The sequence below is a fragment of the Camelus dromedarius genome, chromosome 1 (genome assembly GCF_036321535.1).
Source record: "Camelus dromedarius isolate mCamDro1 chromosome 1, mCamDro1.pat, whole genome shotgun sequence".
In the NCBI taxonomy this organism is placed as follows: domain Eukaryota; kingdom Metazoa; phylum Chordata; class Mammalia; order Artiodactyla; family Camelidae; genus Camelus; species Camelus dromedarius.
Window position 1 is genome coordinate 50,203,820 of NC_087436.1, and position 10,101 is coordinate 50,213,920.

General features: G+C 34.2%; 1 long non-coding RNA gene across 1 annotated transcript in view; it reads right to left on the reverse strand.

Moving 5' to 3' along the window:
* The window catches only part of LOC135322117 (uncharacterized), a 73,461-nt gene extending 65,559 nt beyond the window's left edge, over positions 1–7,902 (reverse strand). The window contains exons 1-2 of the long non-coding RNA XR_010382425.1: positions 7,833–7,902; positions 7,624–7,735 (exon numbers count right to left, since the gene is read on the reverse strand). This is a non-coding gene — a long non-coding RNA (uncharacterized LOC135322117). The remainder of the gene's footprint in view (positions 1–7,623; positions 7,736–7,832) is intronic.
* Positions 7,903–10,101: the final 2,199 nt, after the last annotated feature.

Here is a 10,101-nt window from a genome sequence, read left to right on the forward strand (position 1 = left end):
ATTACTGGGGGGGGAAAGGAGGTGGGAAGGGATAAATTGGGAGTTTGAATTCACAAGTATTAACTACTATATATAAAATAGATTAAAAAAAACCAAATTTCTTCTGTATAGCACAGGGAACTATATTCAATATCTTATAGTAACCTATAATGAAAAAGATATGAAAATGAATACATATGTATGTATATGTATGATTGAAATATTATGCTGTTCACCAGAAATCAATACATTATAACTGACTATACTTCAATTAAAATTAATGAAATCACAGAAAAAAAACCCTCCAAAATGAGAGAAAAATTATAAATAAAAGAGAAAGAGTAAGAAAAAAAGAAGATAATTACCAACATCAGGCTGAGAGAACTGATATCATGACAAAGGAAAGTGAGGAAGTGTTAAGAACAACTTTTGCCTATAAATTTGACAACTTACATGAAATGGACAAATTGCTTATACGACACAAACTACCAAAATCCTTGCAAGAAGAAATCAATACTCTGAATAGCTCTTTATCTACTAAGGAAATCGAAATTGTAGATAAATCCTTCCCCGGCCCAGAATCTCACTGGTGAAATGCTACCAAATATTTTCAGAAGAAATCAGACCAATTTTATACAAAGTTTTCCAGAAAATGTAAGAGAAGTGAATACTTCCCAACTCCTTGTATGGGCATTATCTTGAACCAAAACCTAGAAGAAGTAAACTGTGCTTATTATTTTGACATGTACAAAAATACTGAATCACTAGATTGTATAACAGGAAATAACACAGTGTTGTAGGTCAATTATAATTCAAAAACAAACAAACAAACTCAGAGAAAAAGAGATCAGACTTGTGTTTACCAGAGGTGGGGGGGGACTGGGGAGGAGGAATTACATGAAGGCAGTCAAAAGGCACAAACTTCCAGCTATAAGATAAATAAGTACTAAGGATGTAATGTACAACATGGTAGATATAATTAATGCTGCTGTATGTTATATATGAAAGTTGTTAAGAGCCAATTCTAAGTTCTCATCACAAGGAAAATCTTTTTATTTCTTTAATTTCATGTGTGTATGAGATGATGGGCAGTCACTAAACTCACTGTGATAATCATTTCACTATGTAGGCAAGGCAAGTCATCATGCTGTACACCTTAAACTAATACAGTGCTCTACGTCAATTACATCTCAACAAAACCAGAAGAAAAAGGTAAACTGCAGATCAATGTCCCCCATGAACACAGACACAAATATTCTAAACAAAATATTGTAACATCAAATCCGTACTGTAAAGATGGTAATTTTCTCAAATTGGTAAATTCAATCCCCTCCCATTGAAATTTCTGGCATGTCATGAGTGTGTGTACATACCTCTGTGCGTGTCTGTAGACAACCTGATCTAAAATATATATAAAACACAAATAATCAAGAAAAAATAAGGCACAATGCTAGACAATTAGACCAATGGAACAGAATAGAGAGTAAAGAAACAGATACACCCATATACCTTCATCTGATTTAGGACAATGGGAAACTATGTTCTATTCAATAAATGGTGCCGAATAAATTAGATGTTCATATAGAAAGTATTAATTTCTAATGAATTGTACACGTAATTTCTAATGGTAAAATCATTAATGCTTTTATAGAAAAAAGTGTGATCGTGACATTTAAGTAGGTAAAAATTGCTTAAATATTATATTAAAAGTTCTATTAATAAAGGTAAAAATGAAGAAATCAATATATTAATATTAATAACTTCTGATAATAAAAAAGATGCTAATTAGTATGATGAAAAGATCCCAAAGGGTGGGATGTATACATCTGACAAAAGAATTTTATTCAGAATGTATAAAAAGTTCTACACATAGAGATGTAATTGTCCCTCATTGATAAAATTCTTCACTGGACACTTCACACAAAATGATATTCAAATGTAAACAAGCATACAAGAAAGTGCTCAACTTTATTATTCATCAGAGAAATACAAGTTAAAACACAAACCACTACATACCCACCAGAACAGGTACCATAAAAAAGACAGACAATGCTAAATGTTAGTGAAATGTGAATCCACTGAAACTTACAAAATACAGCAGCAATATACACTTATTTAGCCACTTCGGAAAATAATTTGTTAGTATGTATTAAGAGTGTACATAGACAAAATGATCTGCAAGCCCATGTCTGTTTATACACAAGGACATTCATAGACTTATTTCCCAAAAGATATGAACAAAGTTTCTCATAGCATGTATTATTCTTAATAATCCTAACCTAGGCTATTTTTAAATATTAAACACGGGATAATAACCATATAAAAACTAAATAAAATTAAATAATACAATAATATAGATATAACTTTGGAATATTCAATATCGCAGAGATACTATTTCTCCCTAAATTAATTTAAAAATCTTAATCTAATTTCAGTTGTATATTGATGAAATTCTAAAAGCTACTCCTAAAATGTATTGGGAAGAATTAGTGCATGAGTACAGCCAAACAAATTTTGGCAAAGAGGAATATGAGAGGACCTTGATTAAATATATATTAAAATAATATAAAATGATAGTAATTTAAAGAGAATGGTGCTGATACAGAAATTAAAAATAAAGTAATTTAAGAGAATAGAAATTTCAGAAGAAGGTTTTTCATACATATGCATATACTATGTAATAAATAATACAAGTCATATAATTGAAAGAAAATGGACAATTGTTATCTCAACATGAGACAATGTTGAGATAACTGGCTATTCATTTTAGGAAAATATTATAAACATATTTCATAATAGAGGCAGAGGTAAATCCCAGAAGAGTTAAAGTTTTAAGGTTAAAGCTATATGCTTCTAATTTCTGCTAATGTTGTCTCAATTAGTAAGATCCATTTTAGTGCTGAAAATATTTAAATATGCTGGATAAATTTTTTAAAGTCTTAGCATAAAATGGCTGAAATACATCCTGAGCTCAAAATATACTAAGGTCAACTACTATGTATAAAATAGATAAGCAACAAGGATATATTGTACAGCACAGAGAACTATAGCCATTATTTTGTAGTAACTTTAAATGGAGTATAATCTATGAAAATATTGAATCACTATGTTGTACATCTGAAACTAATATTTTATTGTAAATCAACTATAAATTTTATTTTTATATATATGCACACACACACACACACACACAAGGTCAAAACTAAATAGGAAATTGGAACACAACTGCGTTTTTTTTTTCCTAAAGGGGATTTAGCTTCTTTTTTTTTCCCCCTAAGGGGCATTACCAAATCTCAGTAAATTAAGACTCTGGTTCTGATTACCTCCCAGGGTAAAAGAATATAAATCAAAACTCTGAGCCCAGGCTGGGGATTCAACTCATTATAAAATGAAGTAGTAATCCAAAGTAATATACCGTCAGTGGAAGCAACAGCCAGAATTAAACCAGCCACCATGCAAATTTACAGCGTGTGTTCACATATTCTGAAAGGTCAAAGAAGCATAAGCTATCAAATTGTTTTAAAGCAGCTCCAGACTGCTAAGGCCTTTAAGGAGCACAGCGGACACGGTCAGGCAAACACTATACAAATGGATTCTGAAATGGTCAACATAAGGTCGAACGTACCGGGTGCAGAGAATAACGAGAACAATAAACAGAAATGACAGTCAGGAGAAACAGACAGGTGAAAACTTCAAATACTGGTACAAAGGGACATAGATTATTAAAAATGTAAAACTATATTAACTACATCTAAAAATAAAAGAAAAAATTTTGGAAAACTACTAAAAGAAAGGCAAAATTAGAGAAAGTATCATGAAGATTGGGAAAAGAACCAGTCAGTATTTCTAAAAATAAAAACTCATTAGCAGAAATATGAAATAACCCAAATTTAAGGTAAATATATAGGAGGAGTTTTGGTTTCACTGAGGCAGTGCAAGTTCTCCAGAGTGCATCTCTGTCCCTTACTATAACTGAGCTTTAGCAAATACACACACGCACACATACAAAGAAACAAAAAATCAAGCTATTTAAAGAATGGGATATTTAAGGCAGGTAAGCTGTGGAAAAGAGTCAAACGTTGAGAAGCAACCCTCAAAGGATGAGTTTTCTGGTTTTTGTTTCTGTTTTTTCCTTCTCGAGGCTTGACTTGTGTCTTGGGCTCCAGCCACAGTGGTGTCTGCAACTAGAACAGTGATAGAATTCCCTCCCTGTTTATGACCAAAGGGAAACACTGAAAGGGCCTCAGGCAAGCAGGAGTGTGAGCAGGAAACACTAGAGAGGAGAAGCCAGAAAAACGGGTCCCCTAATTCTTTTTACAGGCGAGCCTCGGAGGTACCGCAGGTTCAGTTCCAGACCACCGAAAAACGCAGTAAAATGAGTCACACACATTTTTTTGATTTCCCAGTGCACATAAAAGTTATGTGTAAACTATACTGTAGTCCATTAAGTGTGCAATAGCATTATGTCTTTAAAAAAAGTACATACCTTAATTTAAAAATACTTCATTGCTAAAAAATTGCTATCATCTGAACCTTCAGTGAGTTTGTAATAGTAACATTAAGGATAACTGATCACAGATCACCAAAAAATATATATAATAATAACGAAAAATTTTGAAATTTTGTGAGAATTACCAAAGTGTGACATAGAGACAGGAAGTGAGCAAATGCTGTTGGGGAAAAAATGGTGCCAATAGACTTGTTTCAGGTAGGGTTGGCACAAACGTTTAATTTGTGGGAAAAAAAATGCAGTATCTATAAAGTGCAATAAAATGAGGTATGCTTATACATGTATTCATGCATGTCACAGCCTAATCCCTAAAACACATACGCATGGAACAAACCAAAGCTAGCCTAAGAAAGTGAGAACTAAACTGAGACTTGAATTAACCACACAGTTTCAGTCTAATCCCTGACTGTACATCCTTTTGGACAAACCTAAACTGGCACAGCAAACGCTGTGAGTATGGAATTGCTATCTGAACTACTGTCCATAGAGTTTATATAGAAGTTACTGACTTCTGAATACTTAGATTTTTTTTTTTTTTACTTTCCAGAAATTATAAAACAGTTTTCCAAAGTTTCTGACTGGATCATATTCCTCCTACCAGAAGAATCTCTGTTAATATTATTTGTGATTCAGACATACTAGTTCTCTCTGTTTTTATTTTCCTCCAAATATATTTTGCTTTTATTTTTTAGTACAGAATTATAGTATGAGTGATTTTTCTTTCAATATTTGACATTTCTTTATACTTCTATAATTTCTATCTTTGTTTCTTTCTATACAATGTATCTTTTTTCCTCTGGCTTCTGTCAAGATTTTCTCTTTATCTTTCTTTAATTTTCAGCTGCTTGAATATAATCTGTCTTTTTTATCCAGCACTCTTATAAGACTTAGCCTCAGGAAGCATAGAAATTGCACAGGCATACCTCGGAAATATTGTGGGTTCTGTTCCAGACCACCACAATAATGTGCACATCACAATAAAGAGAGTCACATGAAATTTTTGGTTTCCCAGTGCATATTAAAACTATGTTTACAACATATTGTAGTATATTAAGTGTGTAATAGCATTACATCTAAAAAGTCAATGTACATACCTTAATTAAAAATACTTCATTACTAAAATATGCTAACCATTATCTGAGCCTTCAACAAGTTGTAATCTTTTTGCTGGTGGAGGGTCTTCCCTCAACGTTGATGGCTGCTGACTGATCAGGGTGGTGGCTGCTGAAGGCTGGGGCCACTGTGTCAATTTCTTAAAGCAAGACAACAATGAAGTTCGCCACATCAATTGACTCTTTCTTTCACTAACAATTTCTCTGTAGCACATAATACACTTTGGTAGCATTTTCCCCACAGTAGAATTTCTTTCAAATTGGAGTCAATTCACTCAAATTTTGCCTTTGCTTTATCAACTAAATTTATGTGATATTCTAAATCTTCCGTTGTATCTCAACAATCTTTACAGCATCTTCACCAAGAGCAAGAAACCACTTCATCTTTGCTCATCCATAAGAAGTAACTCTTTATCCACTAAAGTTTTATAGTAAGATTCAGTTACATCTTCAGGCTCCAGAAAATTTCTAATTTTCTATCCCTTGCAATTTCCACCAAATCTGCAATTTCTTCCTCCACTAAAGTTTTGAGTCACACAAACACACACACACACACAAAGTCACCCATGAAGGTGGAATCAGTTTCTTCCAAACTCTTGTGAACATTGATGTTTTGACTTCTTTCCATGAATTGTAAATGTCCTCAATGGTATCTAGGATGGTGAATCCTTTCCAGAAAGTTTTCAATTTACTTTGCCCAGATCCATCTGAAGAATCACTATTTATGGCAGCTATGTATATGCCTTATGAAAAGTATTTCTTAAATAATAAGACTTGAAATTCAGAATTACTCCTTGATCCATGGGCTGCAGAATGGATGCTGTTTGCAGCATGAAAACAACATGATTCTTGTTGTACGTTTCCATCAGAGCTCTTGGGTGACCAGGTACATTGTCTATAAGCAGTAATATTTTCAAAGGAGTCTTTTTTACTGAGCACTAGGACTCAACAGTGGGCTAAAAATAGTCAGTAAACCATATAAATAGATGTGCTATCACCCATGCTTTGTTGTTCCATTGATAGAGCACAGGCAGAGTAGATTTAGCATCATCTTAAGGGCTCTAGGATTTGGGGAATGGTACATGAGCACTGACTTCAACTTAAGAGTCTCCAGCTGCACTAGCCCCTAATTAGAGTCAGCCTTTCCTTCGAAGCTTGAAGCCAGGTATTAACTTCTTTCTTTATGAAAGTTCTAGATGGCATCTTCTTTCAGTAGAAAGCTGTTTCATCTACACAGAAAATCTGGTGTTTTATGTAGCTACCTTCATGAATGATCTCAGCTAGATCTTCTGGATAACTTGCTGAAGCTTCTACATCAGCACTTGCTGCTTCACCTTGCATTTTCATGTTACGGAGATGCCTTCTTTCCTTAAACTTTGTGAAGCAAACTCCGCTAGCTTCTAACTTTTCTTCTGCCTTCATAGAACTGAGGAGAGTTAGGGCCATGCTCTGGATTAGGCTTTGTCTTAAGAGAATGTTATGGCTGGTTTGATCTTCTATCCAGACCAGTAAAATTTTCTCCATATTAGCCAAAAGGCTGTTTCACCTTATCATCTGTATGTTCACTGGAGAAGCAGATTTAATGTCCTTCTAGAACTTTTCCTTTGTATTCACAACTTGGCTAACTGTTTACACAAGAGGCCTAGCTTTCGGCCTATCTCGGCTTTCCACATGCCTTCCTCACTAAGCTTAAGCATTTCTAGCTTTTTATTTAAAATGAGAGACAGTGTGACTCTCTTTTCACTTCAACACTTAGAGGCCATTGTAGAGTTATTAATAGGCTTAATTTCAATACTGTGTGTCCCTTTGGTCAGGAGGCCTGAGGAGTGGGAGAGAGATGGGGGTTCGGCCGGTCGGTGGATCATTCAGAGCACACACATTTATCGATTAAATTTACCATCTTATATGAGCTTGGTTAGTGGCCCGCCAAAATAATTGCAATAGTAACACAAAGATAACTGATCAAAGATCACCATAAAAATATAACAATAATGAAAAAGTTTGAAATATTGCAAGAATTACCAGAATGTGACACAGAGGCAGGAAGTGAGCAAATGCTGTTGGAAAAATGGTGCCAATCGACTTGCTCCAGGTCGTGTTGCCACAAACCTTCAGGCTGTAAAAGCCTCGATATCTGCAAAGCACAATAAAATGAGCTAAGCCTGTGTATGATATAAAGATAGGGAATGTTTGCTTTTACTTTCCCCAGAAGCATTTTAGTTTTCACATACCATGAAAATTAGATCTGTAGTCCTTTGTCTAGTTAATTGTTCTGTTCTGAGGGACAAATGGTTGCAGCCTAAAAAAAAAAAATCTCCATCAGGCTTATTTACATCAAATTATAGTCACTTTATAATGGTTTTGTCCATTTTCACCGATGATAAAGATGAATAGTGGGATGAGTAGGAAAGAAAAGAATGGGAAAATTTATAGATCTTTATCAACATGACCATTAAAACATGTGATTCATATAGATATGTCAATCCACTTCATGATAATTCAATATATCATCAAGAGTGTACCATTGTGTCAGTTACTAGTATCAAATTACTAATTCACAGGGAAAGAATGTGCAACAATCTAATCTTTTTTCATTAGATTATCATTTTTCCTTAAAAAAAGAAAATGAGTGGTAATCTACTCAAAATATCAATATTTGCTATTGACAGAGTCAATTATTAGAAATGTCTAATTATGTTGCATGTTCACTATACAAATTCGGCATTTTATGTTAGTTTCAAAAGACTGAGTCTCTTGTCAGATGAAACCACTGATTAATATTTCATTCTTGCCAAAGCTTGTATTCTCAATCGTCTCTTATTTAATTTTTTGGATCTTTGAAATGTTTTCATATTCCTAGACTGTTAGTTACATAGCTTTTTAAAAAGCTTGATTCAAATACAACTACAAAAGAAATTAAAGTCAATTTAAAGTTCATTGTACTTTAAACTAATTTTTTCAATGACTATGGTGATTATTTGTGGACAATAATTTTATAGGTGTTTTAATGTCAAGAGCTATAATCAATGTCCTTTGATTGTGAAATTATTTAAAAAATCATTGAGAAACAAAGTAATCAGAATGATTATTACGTATATATAATGATAATATAAAGCAGATGGAAAAACCAGTGAAAAATGATCGCTCATACAGATGAAATTAATAAATAATTAGTTAGCTATATTACTACCACAGTGGGATATACAGTGGCAAGATGCCCAGACAATGCTAAGAAAGAGAATCAGCACCATTTGAATTAAATTCACTGTATCCCAACATTTTGCTGTATCTTCAACATAGTACCTATGCAAAATATTTTTGCATAATTATTACTACTGTTAAAAATATTTCTCTACAGAGAGAAGAATGTATTCCACAAATAGAAGTTTCTGTAAGAGACAAGAATGCATTTAGAAGCAAGAGTTCCTATGTGACAACTTTTAAATTTAATCATTTATATTTACTATGCCTGGAGTCTTGTAGGCTTTTGAATGGCTTCCAAGCTAGTTCCTACCTTAATCCAATCCAAATTTCTGATTATGTTTGAAAGTATGAGAGCCCATGATTGGGTTAACAAATTGTAACAGACCCCAGCCGCTTGTCTCCTTAAAGAACAAATGTGCTTAGTAACTGCCTTGCAAGTAGGTGCCTGTGCATCTGCACTCCTGTCTCCTTGCTGTAAAAAGAGAGACAATGCCTTGCTTGTGTGGTTGAGGTTTTAGACAGCACTCTGCTCGTTGCAAAGCAAAGACCCAGGCCCTCAGCTATAAACGCTGGGCATGCCTGCTGTTAGATAGCCTTTTATCCCCAAAACAAGGAACTGGCTGGTCTGGTGGTCTGCTTTAACATATCCATAAGAATGTATCTTGATCCCCTCTCCCCATGACATCCCTAAAGATAAACAAAGTCCTTTGTACTCATTGTGATCTCTACAATCTCGATCCCATCGTGTCTTTCCCTAAATTCCTGCATTCCATCACACAACTGTTAGTGATTTTTCCTTTGATTGTACACAATAAATGTGGGAGCATTTGAGAGGCTCTTGGAGTTGGCTCCCGACTCCCTCCCACTCTCTTGACTTTTTCCACAGAGTCTCAAGTAATTCAGTCCGTCTCGGTGGGACTTCTGCAGGCCAGAACCCACATGAAAGATAATAAGCAAATTAGATTTTAGGGGGAAAGTGCAGTTAGCCCCAACTCAGCTTGGTGGCATTTCAGCATCATTCAGTCAGATCAGGATAACTGGGTTGCAGTTCTGTGAATCCAGGCAGAGAACTCACAATGTGAAGGGTAACAGTGTATCCTCACATAATCAAAGTCTGTAAGTGTATTACTATTGCCATTATTACTGATAAGGAGAAGAAAATGCAATGAGTATTTGAAAAGAATACTGCATTTTGCAAAATATCCTCAAATGCAACATGTACCAGAGTGAACCACGCTGTGAAGCACTACTAATATATATTTACATAAATTAAATGTTGGTGGAATTATTTGGACC